This window comes from Monodon monoceros, unplaced genomic scaffold (genome assembly GCF_005190385.1).
Source record: "Monodon monoceros isolate NGI ecotype Baffin Bay Population unplaced genomic scaffold, NGI_Narwhal_1 Super_Scaffold_21, whole genome shotgun sequence".
Taxonomy (NCBI): domain Eukaryota; kingdom Metazoa; phylum Chordata; class Mammalia; order Artiodactyla; family Monodontidae; genus Monodon; species Monodon monoceros.
This window is the reverse complement of record NW_021703778.1, coordinates 10,874,084-10,895,806: the sequence shown is the minus strand read 5'-3', so window position 1 is coordinate 10,895,806 and position 21,723 is coordinate 10,874,084. Positions and strand designations below refer to the sequence as shown.

The following is a 21,723-nucleotide window of genomic DNA, read 5'->3' as shown; positions in this document are numbered from 1 at the left end:
CGGAGCGGCGTCCTCTCCACCTGAGCGCCGTCCCCCGGGCGCCCGCGCGTGTTCCCCTGCGGCCACCGCCCGTCTACGAGACCCCAGCCCGAGCCCCGCGGGGACCCGTGAGACCCAGGCTGCCCGCGGCTCGGGTTTTACAGGAACAGAAAGCGTGCCCAGGTCCCCCGCCTCCCTGGGTCTGTCGTCCCAGCTTTCGGGCTGACAAGGTCCTTGAATCCTTCCTGCTGACTTTTAGGCGCTGTTTATCCCAAGTAAATACGCGAAAGAGCCTGCAGTAGAGGATGTTCTCGAAGTATGGCTGTGGGCGAAGCTATGATGTGTTTTTAAAATCCTCGAACTGCCCAGCCAGGAGGAGCTTGAAAGAGCCGTGCGGTGGCTTATCCCTGAACCATGCCCGCGGTTACAGGATGTAGACTGGGAAATAGGGCCTTTCCTTTACCCCTTTCAGGGCGAAAAAAAGAAGTTTTGACACATCATCTACTTTACCACTTTTGTAAGAACGTATGGTCAGATTTTAACTGTTTCAGGTTGCAGCTTAATGCCATCGCTCTTCCCAGATTCAGAAGCCTTCTTTCATGAATCTTTTGTTAATTCAACCCCTGATCCCAGCCTTCCCCGGAATGAGGGTCCCGGTTCTTTGTCTGTTCCTCAAGGGCCCTGCCCTCCCTTTATATGCATTCATTGCCCTGGTCTTTTCCCTCCCGCCTCATTATTTGCAGCCCCACTCAGGTTTGAAGCCCCGAGCTGAACTCGGGCCCCTCCGAAAGACTATCTTGTTCATCTTCGGGTCGCACAAGGGAGGGAGAGGAATGCTGATTTCGCTTGGTTTGAGGGGAAAATAGTTCTCAATCAGTAATGTCACTCTGGGTTGGAAAAATGTTAGTCATTCCGACATGGCCGCGCGCAGCCCTGTTTGTCCTCTCCTATGTGCCAGCACGTGGAAGGAAGGCAGCCTCGTGGATTGCTGAAATTAGGTGCTGTGCTTGTGGACTGGCTCTCATAAACTGGGTGACAGTGTTTCCTGCACAGGTAAACATTTTCTCTCAGTAAGTGTCAGACGTCCTTGTTTCGGGCCATTTTTATAGTCTGACCTCTTTTCTCAAAGGTGAGGGACCATCTTCTATTTTCATTGTCAAAGACCAGGCCCAGGAAGCACCTTCACAACCAAAGTCATTAAAACTTCCAGAAACTGAAAAGTGGTGATCCAACTTCAGAGTTCAGAAGACTCTTTTGGGGACGCAGCCACCCGCCTACTCGGTAGGTTATGGTGGAGAAGCTCTGTGTTCAGACTCAGACATCTGCACCAAGACACTCAGGTGAATGTGATGCAATGGTTCACCAACTATGCCTTAAGGAATCCCACTGTCTTACTGCTGCAAAATCAAATTTACCCATAGGATGCTCAGTGTTGGTACATGGGCCTTAGGGACAAGAAACTTTAAAATAGGTTACAGATGTAGCTGCTCTACTGAAATCAAAAAGCTACTACTGGGCTTCCCTGGTGTTGCAGTGGTTGAGAGTCCGCCTGCCGATGCAGGGGACACGGATTCGTGCCCCGGTCCGAAAGGATGCCACATGCCGCGGAGCGGCTGGGCCGTGAGCCATGGCCGCTGAGCCTGCGCGTCCGGAGCCTGTGCTCCGCAACGGGAGAGGCCACAACAGTGAGAGGCCCGCGTACCACACACACACACAAAAAAGCTACTACTGTGTGCCCAGCCCAGGCACTGTGGAAGATGTAAAGGATATGGTAGATAAATCTTTCCTTAGAAAGGCCATTAATTAAATGTAAAATCCAATAGGCTCACAAGAAAAAAAAAAAAGTCACTTACTTGAATGACAACAGGAATCTTAAGAATGCACACTCAAGAACATCCCGTAGAGACCCATAGGACATCTATGAAGGATACAGAATGATGCACAAATCATTTTTTAAAATTCATTTTATTTATTATCTTTTTATATTTTGATAACATTTTGTGTGATCTAGTTATACTTCTATACTTTGGACAGCATTAATGTAATACAATATACATTTGATATCACAAATAGCATTTGCAAGAACCAATGATACCCAAGAATAACAAATCATTTGTCCAGACTTTACTCTTAATCTTGCATATGAGGACTCAGAGGCAAAAATTCTTTTTAAATCTCAAATTTCTGTTATGTGTCTAGTGCAATGGCTTCAGACCAGGATTCTGATTTTTCTAGCAATAATCCATATGACGTGAGCCACTGAGGCTAAGCCAATTACATCCATCAATATGCCTCAATTTTCTCATCGGTGAGAGGGGCAATACATTTCTGCTCTACTGCATATGAAGATGAGATTAACATGAGCTAACATGCAAGAGAATCCTTTGAAGAGTGCTATAAAACTGTTATTAATTAATTAATAACTGTGTTATTAATTGGAGATGCTGTGACAATGTGTGACCAAATGTTTATAAAGTTATTTGATGGGAAAATGACAGGGTAATTGCATTTTTAAGATGGGTGTAGGGTGACCAACCACGGACAGTTATAATCTAGGGACAAGATGGGACTGGTATGAGAATGGATACAATAGAAAGAGAAAATTATTAAAATAATGGAATTTTCCATAAAAAAGGATATTTTAGCTCAGATTGTCCATTTTCTGATACTCCCTTGAAGAAGCTGTAAGGATAAAGACGTAGATCTTTACAAAGTTAATAACCAGTAAATATACTTGCATTTTTTTGTCCTTCTCTTAATCCCCTTTTAGTTGGAGGTTCCTGCATTTTCAATTCTGAAACTGTCTAGTACCATTACCATGGTGTAAACACAAATATTTATGTTTACCTGAATTCTCCACCAGGCTAAAGACTTTGTCCTAAAAGTATATACTAACCTTTTGCCAGTTTGGTTAGTTCTTGACCTTTTGCCAATGTTAATCTGTTGTTGAAGGAGTGATTCAGTCTATGTGCTGAGTTGTTCAGAGCCAGTCACTCAGTGACACCAGATTCGAAATCCGGAAGGGCATTTAGTTTTTTGAGTCCTGAAACATGAAAATAAACAAAAAAACGCTCAGCCTGGGAATTGTGTTGAAATCCATAAACATGTGAAACTTAGTGACTCAGATTGTTAGTCACAGAGTAACTGATTAGAGTCTGGATGAAATCCATTGTGAACAAAGGCCAGTAATAATGATGATGATATTTTGCTTTTTCTTAGTGCAGAACAAAACCCTTTACAAATGTTACAAGTACCAAAAAAAAAAAAAAAAAGTGGAAAGATACTTTCTTCCAGATATTCAGGCTAAGTAAGAATCTTGCTACCTTTCAGGTATTTTTTTCCCCCTCAACATAAATACAGAAAAAAATATAGTTGCAAATAATTGTAACACACAACAATTTAAGCAAAAGCCTAATTAGTATTCAATTAGCATAGCAAGCCCTCTTTCCTGGCTTCTTGTTTGAAGCAGACTGGATCCAATGTGTAGTCTTAGAGTAAAAAAAAAAAATGGCTCCATAACTGTTCTTACAAAGAAACCCAGGAGCTACATTCAGAATTATGTTTTGCATTATTACACTTTCACTGGTAATTAACCTTCCACTGAAGAACACGGAGGATAAATTTGCCTGTTCTTTTGCAGTAATATCAGGCATGAGTAGTATCATCAACAGTAAGTGCTGGGCTGCTTCAGAGATACCCTCCCACTATCTCCCCATCTGACCGGAACAGGAATTGGATAGCTTCAGAGTAGAGGAATAATGTGTCCATGTGTTCCTCCAGATCTCAGAGTCCTGGCAGGCGACCTCAACTCTCTTGGCCACCATAAAGCAGTCATTGAAAGGACACAGCTGCAGGAACTAGAGGCTAAGGACTAAATAAATCCATAGTGCTGGAGGCACAAGTCATGTACATGACCCTAACACAATACCTTGTGGTTATGAATGAACGGATTAGCCTCTAATGGTGCAGTGGCAGCTTATGCAAAATTAATTGGTGCCTCAGCCAGTGCCAAGTTTCTAATGGAAAGATGTCCACTTCACACACACACACACACACATGCACACGCACATACACACACAAAACAAGGAGACCTTAGTTGATGAAAACTTTTGCTGGTGTGGGGAGACTAAGGACCAAGTGGAATGGGAACTGAATGTTCTCTTGGCTGAACATGGATTCTCTTCAGATCAGAGTTGACATACGAAACCCACCAGCAATATCCCAGGAACTGATCCAGTTCTTGCCAGGTTCTGGGTGGTAGTTTAGGGTCGAGGTGGGGGGAGCTTGAGAAAGAGGCTGGGGAGAAGTAGTTTGAGGTCTGATGTTGTCTCACATGGGAAAAAAGACTGAGAAAGAAAAAGAGATTTGGACACGGACATACCACCTAGAGAAACACTTCCCAAAGTGTGTTTCGATTCTCTTTTCTTTTTTTAAAATAAATTTATTTATTTATTTTCGGCTGGCCTTTCAGAGGTTGAGAAAGGCTTTAGCCATGTCCATTTAAGTTCTTTTTGCATATATATATATATTTTTTTGCGGTACGCGGGCCTCTCACCGTCGTGGCCTCTCCCGTCGCGGAGCACAGGCTCCGGACGCGCAGGCCCAGCGGCCATGGCTCACGGGCCCAGCCGCTCTGCGGCACGTGGGATCCTCCCGGACTGGGGCACGAACCCGCGTCCCCTGCATCGGCAGGCGGACTCCCAACCACTGCGCCACCAGGGAAGCCCCAAGATAGTATTAACTGTAGTCACTGTGCTGTATATTAGATGGCCAGAACTTATTTGTCTTATAACTGAAAGTTGGTACATTCTGATCATTTCCTAATTTCCACCCCCACACCACCTTCAGTCCTTAGAAACTACTACTCTATTCTCTGCTTCTGTGAGTTTACTTTTTTAGATTTTATATGTAAGTGAGAGTATACAGTATTTGTCTTGTCTGTCATTTCATTTAGCATACTGTCCTCCGGATGCATCCATGTTGTCTGAAAAAGGAGGATTTCCTTCTCTTTTATGGCTGGATAATATTCTACTATATGTATATAGTGGAATATTATACATATATATGAAATGATATAATTTATATATAAAACAGGATACATTGTATATTATAATGGAATACATAACATAAATATAATCGATAACATATAATATTACATTATATTCCATTAGATATATGGAAAGGTATTTCACATTTTGATGAAGATTGCATTGAGTCTATAGATTGCCTTGGGTAGAATGGACATTTTAACAATATTAATTCTTCCAATCCATGAACAAGGGATATCTTTCCATTTATTTGTGTCTTCTTCAATTTCTTTCATCAATGTCTTATAGTTTTCAGTGTACATATTTCTTTCACCTCTTTGATTAAATTTATTCCTAAGTATTTTATTCTTTTTGATGTTATTGTAAATGGGATTGCTTTCTTCATTTCTTTTTCACATAGTCCATTGCTGGTGCAGAGAAACAAAACCGATTTTTGTATGTTGATTTTGTATCCTGCAATTTTACTGAATCTGTTTATTAGCTCTTAACAGTTTCTTGGTGGAATCTTTAGGGTTTCCTATATTTAAGATCATGTCATCTGCAAAGAGAGACAGTTTTACTTCTTTCTTTCTGAGTTAGGTGCCTGCTATTTCTTTTTCTTGCCTACTCTGGTTAAGATGTCCAGTACTATCTTGAATAGAAGTGGTGAGAGTGGGAACGTTTTTCTTGTTCTTGATCTTGGAGGAAAAGCTTTCCGTTTTTCACCACTGAGTATGATGTTAGCTGTTGGCTTATCATATATGGTCTTTATTATGTTGAAGTACATTCGTTCTATACTTAATTTGTTGAGAGTTTTTATCAGGAAAGGATGTTGAATTTTGTTGAACGCTTTTTCTCCAACTATTGAGATGATCATATTATTTTTATCCTTTACCTTGCTAATGTGGTATATCATATTTATTGATTTGTGTATGTTGAACCATCCTTGCAACTCAGGCATAGAATTCACTTGATCACGGTGTATGATACTTTTCGTGTGCTGTTGAATTTTATTTGCTAGTATTTTGTTGAAGATTTTTGCATCTATGTTCATCAGGGATATTGGTTTGTAATTTTCTTTTCTTGTACTGTCCTCATCTAGCTTTGGTGTGAGAGTAACGCTAGTCTCATAACCAGAGTTTGGAAGTGTTTCCATCTCTTTAATTTTTTAGAAGAGTCTGAAAAGGATTAGCATTGATTCTTCAGTAAAAGTTTGGTAGAATTCACTAGTGAAACCATCTGGTCGTGGGCTTTTCTTTGTTCGGAGATTTTTGATTACTGCTTCAATCTCTTTACTCGTTACTGGACTCTTCAGATTTTCTATTTCTTTATGATCCAGTCTTGAAAGGTGTATGTTTCTAGGGACTTATCCATTTCTTCTATGTTATCTAATTTGTTGGCATATAATTATTCATAGTAGTCTCCTATGATCCTTTATATTTCTGTGGTATCAGTTACGTTTCCTCTTCCATTTATAATTTTATTTATAATTTTGTTAAATTATTTTATTATAAAATTATTATTTTATTTATATTATGTATTTATTCTTTTTTCTTGGTTAGTCTCACCAAAGGTTTGCCAATTTTGTTCACCTTTTCAAAAAGCCAACTCTTAGTTTTATAGATCTGCTCTAAAGTTTTTCTGGTCTCTGTTTTATTTATTTATGCTCTTCCTTGCTATTTCCTTTCTTGTGCTAACTGACGGCTTAGTTTGTTCTTCTTTTTCTAGCTCCTATAGGTGTAAATTTGAGATCTTTCTTTTTTCTTAATGTAGGTATTTATCACCGAAAAATTCCCTCTTAGAACTGCTTTTGCTGCATCTCATAAGCTTTGGTATGTGTTTCCATTTTCATTTCCATTTCATTTGTCTCAAGATCTGTTTGATTTCTTCTTTGATCCATTGGTTGTTCAGGGGTGTGGGTCCACAGTGGTGTTTCATGATGTTGGTGGGCCTATTACCAGGGGCTCAGATGGGCATGGATCCTGTTTGGTCTCTGGGTGGATGGCTCCAGGACCTTGGTCAGTAGGGCTGGTGCTGGGACAAGTGTCCACTTCAGGGTCTGCAATTGGGTCTACAGATATCTGGCCTGTTGTCACATACACAGACAGGTGTGTCTCCCACCAGGTTCCTGGGAGAGATCCTGCTGGGTCACTGGTCAGATCCCTGCACATGCAGGACTGCCCTAGACCATGGCTGAGAGGGACTGAGCTGAGATGAGAGGCTGCTTTATGATCCACAGCTGGAATTGAGGTCTGCAGGACTACTTCCAGGGGCATGGGGAGGCATGTCTCCTGCTGGGTTCTTGGGTGAGCTGAACTGCCTCTGGACCATGGCTAAGTAGGGCTGGAGTGAGGTCACAGGGCTGCTTCAGGATATGTAAACAAAGCAAGGTCAGCAGGCCCACCATCAGGAATGTGAAGGACCACGTCTCCCATCATGTCCCTGGGTTGTCAAGACTACTCTCAGACCACGGTTGAGAAGGGCTAGAGCCAAGCTGTAGGGCCACTTCAGGCTCCACCATCAGACCAAGGTTGGTGGGCCTTCCTCCAGGGTCACTGACGGGCATGGGTCCCTGGGTAAGCAGGAGTACTTCTGGATTGTGGCCCAGAGGGACTGGAGCTGGGTCACAGGCCACTTCAGGGTACACAACTGGGACTGAGGTTGGCAGGCCAGTTATCCTCCTGAGTCCCTTGGGGAATGGTGCTGTTGGCAGGCCCAAGGCCAAATGGCGCTGTAGCAAGTCCACAGGGAGAACAGGCTGTTTCTGGGCCTGTCATTGGGACCTCGGTCAGTGGGCCTGCCGCCTGGGTGTGGGCGTGCCTTCTAAAAATGGCCCTCGACGATCTTGGGCTCCATCAGGCTTTCACAACCTCTTACCTGGATCCAAAGCTCCCACAAAGGCACTTTTGTCTGAGGATGACCAAAGTACTGTTGCTGTGGGGGACACAAGCAGGGGAGCTCTCATTCTGCCATCTTACTGGCCTATAACTTTTTTAAAAGAAAATTAAAATGTGTTTTTTCATTTGAAAATTAGTGTGTGCAAATTATTTTAAACTGGAAAATACAGAAAAATAAGAGTACAATATAAAGGCATTTTAAACATGTTTGGTATCTTCTAATTTTGCGATTCTGGGAAGTTTATCTTACATGGTTGTGACTAATTGCTTACTCTATAATGCCCTGCTTCTCTGCTTCACACACTAACTAAAATAAACATATAACTCAAGTGTTTTTCCATGGTATAGTAAGCTCTTTATAAATATCACTTGAAATGGCAATGCCATCATTTATTTAACCATTCCTCAATATATTTTTATTACCTCCAAATTTTGATTTTATAAAAGCATATAAATAACTATGTTTGTAATAAAATATTTATATGTATTTTAACTATTTCTGGAGGATAAGTTCTCCAGAAATTGAATTCCTAAGTTATAGGATGTAAATATTTTAAGGCTCTTGATATATGGTTCTAAATTTAGCTTGCAATATTAATGTCTTTCTTCAATGGAAAATTATAGTAAATCTCATGGGATTTTTAACTGAACATGAGTAAAATTTTATTGCAAAAACACTTTGAGGTTTGAGGGAAGAGTATTAGCTAACATATGTTAAAAGCTTAGTAATTGGAACTAATAAGAAAAGTCTGTTTGAATTTGTGATTAATTCTTAACTATAGACTACTATAAAAACAATGTGCTTTTATTGTTGTCATCCGTAAAGTAATACCGAGACTAATGAAAAGTTTATGGTACTCTGTTTTAGGCTTTTGGCTCCAAGTCAGGCAGACTCAGCTTTAAGATCAGACTCCACCACCTACCACCTGACCTTGGGCAAGTTTCTTAACTTCTTTGCCTGATTTTCTGCACCTGTTCAATGAAGATAATGTTACTTCCTGCTTCTTAGGGTTATTGTGAGTCTTAAATAAAATAATGTATTCAGAGTACCAAATACTTAAGGAGTGCACAATACATCTTATCTATTATTAAAAAAGAATCCTTTTAAATGGAATTCCTAATCAGTTAGAATTTCTGCATTAATAAACAGATCAGTTGAACAGTTTTAAATAAAAAAACCTATACTCTGTATTATTTACAGTTTCTTTATGTAAATGAACTAATATTTTCCATGAAATTATAATTCTTGTGTTGTCAACTTTATACATATATATATATAATCTCTTTATATATATGTCATCTATGTAAAACAAAAGTAAGCTACAAGAAAAGCCTCTGTATAATTAGCACAAATAGTAATGGAATCTGAATTAAGAGGTCTATTTTTTAATTTATTGCTTTATTATTTTTTATTTTATATTAGAAAGAAAAAAATTAGCTTGACTTAATGCTCTTCATGTTTGGAATATGAAGGACAACAATAAAAGTTAACTTCAAAATTAGTGAATATACGACAGATAAGTTTCCATCAAACATAAATACATTGATAATCTCAATATTTATAACTTACACCTAAGGAACAAATATAAATGGATCAAATTTTAAAATCACTTAACATTTTTCTAATTTTCTCTGTAAGGAGCAATTGGGGTAAGTCTTTTCGTGGAAAGTCGTCCCTCAATGCAGGACTGGGCATTGCATTAGTATTTGGGTAAAGCCATGCTCTGTTTCTACAGGCCATTTTTAGATGCTATTCGGTTGCTGTGGTCAGTGGTTTTCTTGCTTTAGCACTCACTTTACCTCAAATTCTCCACTATTTCTGAGCTCAGCAAAACTATCATGATCCTTTTGAACTCAAAGCTCAGGCCAACTTTGTCATTATCTGAGTTTGTCTCTTGGCTTGAGAAATAACTTTCAGATTCTTGTTGGTTCATACCAAACCCACACATAGCAACAACCCTAAAAGTCGCACAGGTGAGATATTTTCAACACATCTTTAAGATCATTTAAAGAAACAGGCGGCCAGAAAAATCTAGTTTGTATGATAAGGCCAAATGCGTAACCAGGAAATAATTTCTTTCTCACTTTACAACTGATGTCAATGGCTTTTTATTCTCAGATTTTCAGCGTGTTCAGCACAGTCAGTCACAGAATATACACCCAGGTCACCTTTTCAACAGAGAATAAAGGAATGAGGGATGACTCAGCCTTCTCTATGAGCCTGGGGATATTGCCAAAGCTTAAGTGATATAGACAGACTGTCTCAAAAATCATAAATGTCATACCTGGACTTTGTACTCATTACCCTTTTCACCTTGATAGTCAAGTTCTATCACCTTTTGTATTAGGTTTTCTTTTTTTCTTACCTGTGAACTTTCTGCATTCTTTATCAACATTTCTTTTTTAAGTTTTAAAACTAGTTTGTGTTTCTGAGTTCTTGCTTTCAGCATACTTCTTGGATTCAGGCCAGTTGTCTAATCAGATTGAATTTTTTAAAATAGCAGACTTTTAAAAATTATAAATACTGAAAATGGTTACTGAAATTGTCATCTGAGTAGCTGTTCAGAAACCATTTTGTGTTAATTCAGAAAACTTGGAACATAAATTTCCAATGATTGTTCTTATTCTTAGATCAGACATTAAAAATTTTTTTTTCCAAATCTTCTTCCACATTTTCTTCCCTTTGTAAAAATAATAAAATTAACACAAAGGAAAAATCTGGCCTAAAAATCAAACCATGAAAAATGATGTAAAATAATAGACAAGCAAAAATTCTCAAAATCCGGTTTGCCTTTGCATAATGAGAAAAAACAGAGAAAGAAGACAGTGGAAATAATTATCTAAGCCCAGTTTATGAACTTGTGAAAATTAATGGAGAATACAGGGAAAATGTTCTCTTCCCACAAAGCTCTAGGCAATTCCACTGTGCTGAGATTCCCTAGGTTTGGAGGCCTAGAAGATTTTGCCAGGGGCGTGCCCAGGTACGTAAACTCCCAAGCATTTTACCAGGTCTTAGACCAGGGTTTCTCAACCTTAGCAATATTGACATTTGGGGCCAAATAAGTCTCTGTTGGTGGGCTGTTCAGTGCATTGTAGGATGTTTAGCAGCACCCTTGACTTTTACCTACTAGAAGCCAGTATCACTCCCAGTTGTGGTAATAAAAATATCTCTAGAAAGTGTCAAATGTCCTCCTGGAGGGGAGGAAAGGACAAAATCATTTCTAGTTAGGAATCACTGTCCTAGAGTAACAGATCTTATGCTGGTCTCAACTGTTTCTACTCTATTTTGAAGAGATAAAGGAAAAGGTTTGTCTGATAGCCAGTAGACCCATAGCTATTTAGTCTGTAGCCCTCTCTCAATGGAATAATGTGAGAAAAGTTTGTGGGAGGGTTTTCTTTCTTTCATGCCTTCTGGAGTAGAGAAACACAACCAAACACAAAGAAAACATTGATTATGTTTCAGACATAGAGAAATATAAATCAAAGCTTGGGTCAAAAAGCAAAATCAAAACTTGGTTTCTACACTTTCTCTGTGTTATTGACTCAATCATTTTCCGTTTTCTCTTAGTCCTTCAAAATGGAAATTTGAGTTTATAATATTAATAGACTTAGGGAATTCCCTGGCAGTCCAGTGGTTAGGACTTGGCACTTTCACTGCCACGGCCCAGGTTCAATCCCTGGTCGGGGAACTAAGATCCCACAAGGCACATGGCATGGCAAAAAAAATTAATAGACTTATAGGGTTCATTAATATTATTTCTGTCTCATATAAAGAAAGGTGAGTTTCAGGTAAGGCTGAGCAACATAAAGTCTTCCCTAAGTACTGATAGTTTAAATTCATGAGGCTTGTGGCAGGATTCGGAAATAAGCTTCTCTTCTTAGGCCTGTCTTTTTTGAAAAAAAAAATATATTTATTTATTTATTTATTTATCTGGCTGCCCTGGGTCTTAGTTGTAGCACACGTGATCTTCGTTGCCATGTAGTTGTAGCACATGGGATCTTCGTTGCCATGTGGGGGATCTTTAGTTGTGGCATGCGGGATCTGGTTCCCTGACCAGGGATCAAACCCAGCCCCCCTGCACTGAGAGTGCAGATTCTTAACCACTTGACCACCAGGGAAGTCCCAGGCCTGTGTTTAATACAGAGCCACCCATGCTAGGCTGAGCAAAGCTACTGCACAGGTGAGTCACAGCACTGCAGTGTGTGCCCTGCCTCTGCCACATACCACATGGCCTTGGGACTCACGACCTTGAGATTCAGTTCCTCCATGTGAAAAGTGAGAACAGCCATGATTCTCTGATGTGACTGCTGTAATGATTACGTTCGTATTAGGATCACTATCACTTGTATTATTCCTCTTTTCCTCCATCCCCTTCCTTCCTCTCCGCTGTATCTATTCCTTGCACTCAGGCCCTCAGGGACCACAGCCCTCACATACTTGCTCAGCCCCGATTCTGAGCCCCAGCATTGCAGAGGGCTTGCTAACTTATCCAGGGTATTTAGAAAACTAAGACTGCATGCGTCATAAAATTAACTGAGAGCTCTGTCTTTCAATTTCTTACTACTTAAAACGGTTTCATTACATTTCCAAATGTTTAGATGTCTAAGAACATAAAAAATCAAGCTCTCTGTGAAAATAATCACCAAAGTCTTAGCACTGGGGCAGGAGGAGTATTAGAAGTCATCTGGTACAGCGGGGATTCCTGGCCTATGGTCAGGATGCTTTTACTGATGGCTACTCAGCCCTTTGCAGGCACCCCATCTCATTTCTGAGAAGTTTGAATTACTGGAAAGTTCTGATCTTGCCTGAACCTGTCTCTTTTGGGTTTTCTTCTGGAAAAACACTGAGTGCATCTCCTTCTTTATCCACTAATGAGCTACACAGCCCTCAGCAAGTCATACGTTTGCTACATTTAAAGACTTGATATGCGAATTTATCAAATACAAAGCAATGAAACTAATTCTATAGGTGCACAACCACCTTTGTAATTAGAGAAGAAAAATGAAACATGCAAAATCCTTAATACTTAACTGGCTAATAAAGGAGAGACCCCGTTGCGTGTGGTATATGCAACTTTCTCATTAATTTTGAAAGCAGTGCCGACTTCCTCGTAGGCAGTAATGCCCTCCAGTTTCCTTCCTTTTTTCTCCCAGTGCCTTGGGGCTTTTTCTGGACAATTTTTTCTGAGACACTTTCCAGCATCCACTGAGCAGCCTATGCTACCAGCCCGGTTCCTGGGTGCCTTCTCCATATGGTGCAATCTCGCTCTGCTAGAATGTGCCACTTCACTTACATAGGCATTCAAGTGGATGGACTATGGTTCAAGAAAGATGCTGGAGTTGAAGTGAAATCTTGGCGAGGTGCACGTCATTTACCCTTCAGGTGCCTGAGGGTATGCCTCTATTAATGGGCATCCACACTCTCCCCTATCAACACTTCCACTGCCAATCAGTAATGGTGCATTCTTGGACAATTACCTAACCTCTCTGTGCCTCAGTTTTCCAATTACTAGAAGAGGAGGAAAATCATACTTAACCATAATCATAAGGTTATTATGAGCATTAAGTGAATTTATTTAAGCACTTAAAACAATACAGACCCTAGTAACTGCTATGCTATCATTATTTTAGAGAAGCAATATCTGTTTCTCATTTTACTGGCTATTCATGGCTTTGAAAAGTCATGTAATAATTTAGCTTTTTGGGGGGCTAATTTAAAAAACAAATTTACTCTTTACTGTGAGCAAGACCCGCTGCTTTGCCCACCATAACAGACCCAGAAGGTTTAAGATTCCTTGGGTACTGGGTTCAATTCCTGCCTCCACAAACTCATTCAGAGTCTTCTTTTTCTGCTCTGTGTGTGTGTGCACGTGTGCACGCTTGAAAAAGTGGCAGAAATGGGTCCAGTTGGTCTGAACTGCCCATTCCTGTCATTACTCTACACACTGAAATCGTGTGATTTCTTTCATCATGTGCAGCTGGTGCCACCTTGTCTGCCTCTGAGGTATGCCATGCCCAGAAATGATGAAAGGCTTTGGCTCTTACAAAGGAGAATAAACCTCCATATGAACTGAATACTTATCATGGAGGTAGGGCATGAAAGATCATGAATTCTGTCTTTTCTTTCAGTTAAGGCCTAGGATTTCTCATTGCATTACTCTTTGCTTAATTCTACATTTAGATCCTTGAACAAAAATTTTACAAGAGACTTTTCAGCAGTCTATGATCCTGACCCTCCTTTATGCCCTATAGTAATGACATCTGTATACCTTTGTGTAAATATCTATATATGTATATATGTGTGTGTTATATATCTCAGCTGACCGAATAATTACGGCTTCACACACCCAAGACTGAAAGAAATCAACTGCAGCCTAAAAACATATGAAAATGTAGTAAAGTAATATATAGTCTTCTAAAAAAGACTTTAACCAGAGATCAGGCTTCTGGTATTTCTGGCCATCAGCTACATCATCACTGGGACACTGAAAGAGTGGAAAATATTGGTGAGAAATGTTGTTACCTGGTAGATTTTTAAACCCATGTGCTGTTAAGATCCTGGGCTCCCATTCCTTCTTCCTTCTTATCCGGATAGAGGGAGCAGGGTGTTCCCAGGCCCAAGAGGAAGAAGAACTCCGTTTTCTTTCTCTCTGACAACAATCCTTTTCCGGGGCTGATGAACAAGGAAAGCAAAGCATAAGCTGAGCCGTTCTGAGGTGATCCTGCCCGTGAGGTCTGAGACCGCACGAAACTGAGGTCTTGCAGAGCCAACGCGGCAAACTTAGAAAGCAGGAAATGCCTTCTATGTCTTCCGCCAACCTCTTTACACAGATGCTGACACGCTGTCACTCATCAAGCAGCTAATATCCTTCATAGTACCCTCTGCCGTCCGAGCTTCCCCTGGACCTGCCCTACGTGGTACAACTGCGCACCCGCGCTGTTTTTCAGTCCCCTATGCTGCCCTACTCTCTTACGTGCCTCTGACTCCTTCTATTGGGGCCCTTCTCCCTGTTTGGATAATCCGATTCAGAAGTACCCGGTAAAACACGATGGTGGAATTTCAGACACTGTCACATGTTGGTGAGAGGGCAGGATGTCTGGAAACCCATAATATCACCGAGGAATCCTGTACCTTCCGCAGGGTTGACCTGTACTCAGGGACTGCTACCGTCATCATTACTGTCTGTAAGTCATGTTTGCTGAGGATGGGGTTATGTGCTTAAGATATTATGAACATTTTTCCTAATTCCTCTTCTATCACAGAACTATAGAATCCACAGATCTCTAAGTAAGCTCTGGAGAAAAATTCACACACACAAAAAGAAAGATAAAACAAGAAGGAGACCATAATGCAAACTTTTCTAGCGAATACTAAAAATTGTAGTTCTGATGTATTTGTTTCTTTGCTTTAATAAGATTGTAGCATATAATTTTTTAAATAATTTATTTTTGGCTGCGTTGGGTCTTCGTTGCTGTATGTGGGCTTTCTCTAGTTGCGGTGAGCGGGAGCTACTCCTCATTGCAGTGGCTTCTCTTGTTGTGGAGCACGGGCTCTAGGTGTGCGGGCTTCAGTAGTTGTGGAGTTGTGGCTCGTGGGCTCTAGAGCACAGCCTCAGTAGTTCTGGTGCACGGACTTAGTTGCTCTGTGGCATGTGGGATCTTCCCAGACCAGGGCTCGAACCCGTGTCCCTTGCACTGGCAGGCCGATTCCTAACCACTGCACCATCAGGGAAGTCCCTGTAGTATATAATTTTTAAAGGGAAAAAACTCATAGAGGGTAATTAATTTTTAGAAAAAAGATGGAGAAAGTCTCGTTTGCAAAAATACAAATAAGAACTGTGGTTTAAGTGATATCAATACTTACAAAAACCCTGTAACTGATTAATTTTCTCATGTGGAATGACATTTTAGGCTATTATTGACATTTATCCTTTCTTATCATGAGCATTCTTAAATCATTCCCCAAGGAATGCTAAAATTTTCCTGAGAAACTTTTGCATCATCCTAAACTTGCATTTGCTAAGCTTGATTGCCTTAGGAAAAAACCCCACTCTTTTATATCATTTTTGCATAGCAACATCCCAAACACAGCAAACATTATGAGACATGGAAAACAGAAAGAGTCTGGGAGGAATACAACCATAGAGGGACTGGACATGTATTCCCAGAAATCACTTGAGGACTGTGTTGCTCTCCCATGACAGCTGCAGGGGTGAGACCCATCCATGGTTCTCATTTCCTCAAGCTCTTCCTTAGCAATTCTTACAAAGTTTTATTTTATTCTGAAATCAGGTGAAAATGGGGGAAAATATCAATCTTTACTGAAGGGAGAAAATTCTTTCAAGATGATGTGTATTCCCACAAGGTTGGGCTGCATATTTTAGAAGTATAGTAAGTATGCACTGTTCTACAACAGTTACCATAGGAACAAAACTTTTCCCCCCATTAGATGGTAGAGTAATCATGGTAGTAAATTTTCACAGAAATATCTAAGCTACACAAATTAAGCATCGGTTAGGAGTCAAATCCGACAGATTGTGGATTTAATAGGCAGGTGTTACAGAGGGAGGATAAGAGCTCTAAATATAAGGGGAAATGTTTGCACATCGAATGATCAAACTATAAGTTTGCTAAACTAACCATCAAAGTGGGCACTTTGATGCCCACTGCTTTTTATTCTGCTCTAATTTCCTAGGAGGGCATCACCCCAGCTCTCAGCTGAAAGCCATGCTAAGCAATATCAAAGAGGATTCTTACAGCCTGGTTCCTAAGAATTATTCTGAAAAAGAGAGCAAATGTGACATACCACTGCGTAAGTGGATACTCGGGGTTCTGTGAGCAACGTGATGTGTTGAGTGGTGTAATAATCGTGGACGCTTCCACAAACAGCTGGATTTGAGCCGGGTTTTAAAAGAAAGGTAACATCTAGGAGGTGGTGTGATGTTTTAGTAGAAGGGCTACTACTATATTACATCTACTTTAAGATGCATATTTTTCACATCAGAACATCTCTGAAATGAGGCTGCCCTAGAATTCATGGTGTCTCATAGTCACTATCGACTAGGTGCAGTTGTGATGTTTCATTATACACACATGAGCAAACTGAGTCATTGTCACTTCAGCTGGGTTTTGTCCATTGTTGGCTCTCTATATATGTTGAGTTTAACTGACATTTGTAAACGATTATACTACTATTTGTCCTGGAAATGAAAAGTTTTTGTGTCTACAGAAAAGCATGGAAACAAAGCAGAGATATGGGCATGAGAAGGATGAATAAGCAAGATATGATCTTAATTATGCAATAGAAAAGTTCAATGTGTAAGGCGGAAGAGGGGCTAAAAAAAATCACACTACATAAGACCCGCATAAGAATACTGGATAGCAAGTATAATAATTTTAGAATTAGTTTTCTCTTAAACATTTGAATAAAATATCTTGAACACATGAATTCTGATGTGACTTTTAAAAGAATCTAACCATTTAAAATAGTTTTTTAAAAATCTAATTATTTTAAGATAATTAGCCTCAATGTGTGTATTAAAGAGATTGTAATAATAAAATATCAATCTGAATACTCACTATAATTAAGTTCCATTTACATGAAAAATACCTGAGTCCTGAAACAATACCCAAAGTGCCATATGATGAATCAATGTCAGGTAACTGCTTAAAATATACTTACACTTATGAGATATTACTGGAAACACAAGACTAAATGATGCTAGAATAATGCGTTTTTTACGAAGAGGATTATTCTCTTTAAGGCCTATGGCTTACATTTTTACTTTATGAAAAGTTTCCATTTTATTTAATTTTCAAAAAGTGTATGGGTCAAAAAAAAAAGTGTATGGGTCAATTGTCATTAACTTGTTTGGCTAATTCTGAAATAACTAGAAATTTTGAAAACTTGGAACCTGGCACATTATTTTTTAAGCTATAAAATACACTTAGAAGAAATAGAGTCTTTTAAGCTTTACTACTGTATTTTAAATCCCCAAAGGGTGTGTCACAGTGATTTTTGGAAAAGCTATGGGTGCACTGAAAAAGAATTACAGCAGTTTAATGATATAGCAAGATGGTGTTCCAAATTCTAAGATAATTTTATAATTTGAAGCGTAACTCACCAGTCTCACTGTCTACCACCCCCACCCACATACCATAAGGCCTTCATGTTAGTGCTGGACACCATCTTACCACGTGGGTGGCAGCTGCCTGTCATCTCAATAATTCTGAAGAAAAGCCAGGGAATTTGTTTTAAAGTGTTTGTCCAGATGGAACCACATGTGACCTCCAGGGTGCTGGGCCTGAATCCTAGCCTGCTGGCTGTGTACAGCCATAGAGCTTACCCAGGAGAAAATTTCACTGTCTCCTCAAAGCCAATGAAGATAAAAGAAACCTGTATTAGTCCAAAAAGCGCAGCTCATACATGTGGGAATTGCACAAGATTAAGGTTTGTCCTTTGTGTTGTGCTCAAAAAGGCCAGGAGATAGAAAGGAAAGCAGACAGCTGCTGGGTCCCTCTGTTTTGTTGCTTTCCTTGCTTAAAAGAAACTTTGAATCCTATTGGTGAACGGGGTCCTTGAGCGTGTAATAGCAAACTCTGGTTATTATGTCCACTTAAGTGATACAAGAACCACATCATTGGAACAGGATCCTATGAAAGGTAAGACTTAACAGACTTCTGAGCCATGAAGGGTCCAATTCCTTTTAATAGTCATGAACAGGGTGGCACAGGCATGATAGGAAAGATTCTTGGGCAGGCTGGGAAGCTGCTGACCCTTGTTATTCCACAGCAAAATATTTGGTAATATTGTCTCTTGTACTGTCGGAAGAGAAACCACATGACTTAGCTACACTCTCAAGGGGGACTGTTTGTAAAAACTTAGGATATTGTGGTGGGTCGACTGCTCCTTGTTTTTAACAAGATACTAAGGAAGAGAAGAACTCAGGCCAGTTTGCACAGAAAGATGGGAGTGAACAGAGTTAAGGGAGGTTCTCTAAATGTGGCCTGCAATCTAAAGTTAATAAATGTGTAGGCTTCCAGTGTTTCTAAGAAAGAGAAGAACACCAAACACAGGAATCAGTAGACTCAATGCACACCCCACCACTAGGAGGATGAAAGCAGATCTCAGATGGTTGCAATGAACCCAGATTGGAAATTCAACATGGTGTGGCCAAGGACAGGGCAAGGTCCCATATCCATGGCCTCTCTTCCATCCAGAATGAACACACAGGCATAGTGAAAGTCAATAAAACCTCTGCTTTCTTGATGGAATCTACAGATAATGGCTGACAATGAATGGTGGGACGATAAAAAAGCTATTCCTTGCCTGAGTGCTTACACTGACTATATGATACCTCTCTTGGCAAGAGTCTTCTGATCTCCACCGACACAACAGAAGAAAACCACATATCTGTTGAATTGGAGTAATTCTCCTATAGACACATACATCATTACTTTTATCTTACACACATATGCCTAGAGTATTATTTGGAAAGTACACAGAGGCTGGTCACAGTGGCTGCTTCTGGGCAGGGGGATTCAGTGGCTACAGGAAAGAAGCATGAGGGAGAGTTACTTCTCCTTACTCACCTTTGGGTAGTTATGAATTTTGAATTTTTGACCATGTATATACATCACCTATTCACTCTCTCTCTCACACACACACACACACACACTCACAGCAAAATTTAAAAGAGTTTCTAATAAAATTACAAATGTACATACATTTTGACCTAGTTATTTTACTCCTGGGAATGATTTTCTACAAATATAGCCAAATGTGTAAAATGAGGTAGGTTCAAGGTCAGTTACTTCAGCATTGCTTTTAATAGGAAATACTGAAAAAACTTAAATGAAATAACTTAAATGTCCATCAATAGGGTGCTGGTAAAATATATTATATACACCCATACAACTTAATACCATACATCTACAAAAAGGAATGAAGAAATTATGTATTGATAAAAAACGATTTTACTAACTGAAAAGGCAAGTGTTATTGTGTGCTCTTAGTTGAGTTTTTAAAAAGTGAGAGATGTATGTATATATAATATAATTAGGTGTATTTCATGATATATATGTATATATCCATCCATGTATATATGTACATATACATATACACACACATATAGGTATATATACATTTATATATCCATATATAAATATACATACATATATTCATTTGCTTTTATTTTTTAATTTGATTTTCTTTTTGACCACGCTGCGAGGCTTGCAGGATCTATATCTATATCTATATAATATAAATTTATTTACTTATTTTTGACTGTGTTGGGTCTTGTTGCTGCGCGCAGGCATTCTCTGGTTGCAGCGAGCGGGGGCTACTCTTCGTTGTGGTGCGCGGGCTTCTCACTGCAGTGGCTTCTCTTGTTGTGGAGCATGGGCTCTAGGCTCGTGGGCTTCGGTAGTTGCAGCACGTGGGCTCAGTAGTTGTGGCTCGCGGGCTCTAGAGCACAGGCTCAGTAGTCGTGATGCACAGGCTTAGTTGCTCTGTGGCATGTGGGATCTTCCCGGACCAGGACTTGAACCCATGTCCCCTGCATTGGCAGGCAGATTCTTAACCACTGTGCCACCAGGGAAGTCCATTCATTTGCTTTTATATTTCTGATAAGGTACATAAAAAACTGAAGCATTGGCTGTCTCAGGAAAGGAGAACTTGGTGGTAGAGGTTCAGGGGTGGGAGGAATGCTTTTTATTCCAAAAGAATTTCACAGATTTTTTCCACATCAGTAGCATCATTTAGGTAAGTGTATACAGTAACTTCATAGACAACACTCATCTGAGTGCCTAAGAGAAGGCAGGTAAACAAACACCCATCCAGTCTCATTTCCTATAGAGGCAGCATCTTTTAGAATAAAAAGTCTGTATCTAAAGGCCATATCTGCATGTGCAGTTTAAACAAATTATTATGTGCATGGTGTTTTTATACCAATCCTGTGAAACATTAGTTTTCAGGGATAATTAGCATTAACTTAGTCTGTTGCTAATTTCAGTTCTTTCTCATCAAGCACATTATGTGTGAAGAAAAAAATGACCTCATTCAGTATTTTTTTATTATGAAGACAAGTTTTTTGTTTTGTTTTGTTTTGTCACAGATACCGTCTAAAAGTATAGAGGCTCTGGCACGGTCAGAGAGAATGTTCTTCTGTAACTGGAACCACTCTTTCTAGCTAAAGGGATATTATCCCATTCTTTTTAAACTCTTCTCCTCCCCTCCCTCTCCCTGCCCCTTTCCCTCTCTCCTGTTCTCCCTTCCTTTTTCCTTTCAGCACTAGTTTTCTAGAGAGACCATCTACTTAAGATCCTTAGAGTGAAGGACACCCTGTGATTGAAAACCTCAAATGACTATTATTAAGAAAATTTTCATCTAAAAAGATCGGAAAACAAGTGACGGTTTTCACTTTACTTAACATTTTTTCCAGTTTGTCAAATGGTGGGTTGAGCTGATGAGGGCTGGTGAAAGTCATTGGCTCTGGATCCTCTAACGATTTTCTGCATTCTTATCAGTCTAAAGACCAAACTTCTGCTTAAGCAAGGTTGAAAATAGTCATATAGTTTTATCGTGATAGACCATTAGAACTAGAAGGAGGGTGAGACAGAATCTAGTTCAGTCTGCTTTACAGATGGAACTAAGGTTGAGGAACACTAAGTGATTGCCCAAAAGGTCACATAACTTACTGTCAGAGTCAGACCTGCTGATTTTTTTCACCATAGCACATCAGAGCAGGAAGAAAGAAATGCTCCAAAAAAACTACCTTGCTCTTTCTGTCCCTTATAAATGTTTGTCTCCAACTTGGAGT

At 39.8% G+C, this 21,723-nt stretch overlaps 2 protein-coding genes and 1 non-coding gene across 4 annotated transcripts in view; 1 reads left to right on the top strand and 2 right to left on the bottom strand.

Moving 5' to 3' along the window:
* PRTFDC1 (phosphoribosyl transferase domain containing 1) overlaps positions 1 to 1,899 on the bottom strand; it is a 91,973-nt gene extending 90,074 nt beyond the window's left edge. The window contains exon 1 of the mRNA XM_029239036.1: positions 1,833 to 1,899. The gene's annotated coding sequence lies outside the window, so the exon portion shown is untranslated. The remainder of the gene's footprint in view (positions 1 to 1,832) is intronic.
* Positions 1,900 to 2,624: 725 nt separating this feature from the next.
* ENKUR (enkurin, TRPC channel interacting protein) overlaps positions 2,625 to 21,723 on the bottom strand; it is a 50,084-nt gene continuing 30,985 nt past the window's right edge. Inside the window, exons 5-7 of one of the 2 annotated variants that reach the window (XR_003795749.1) lie at positions 14,427 to 14,576; positions 2,876 to 3,022; positions 2,625 to 2,661 (exon numbers count right to left, since the gene is read on the bottom strand). The gene's annotated coding sequence lies outside the window, so the exon portion shown is untranslated. Of the gene's footprint in view, positions 2,662 to 2,845; positions 3,023 to 14,426; positions 14,577 to 21,723 lie in introns of those variants that run through there. The other variant, XR_003795748.1, reaches the window with a different exon arrangement.
* On the top strand, positions 11,521 to 11,592 carry TRNAE-UUC. The gene has a single exon. It is a non-coding gene; the product is annotated as a tRNA-Glu (tRNA).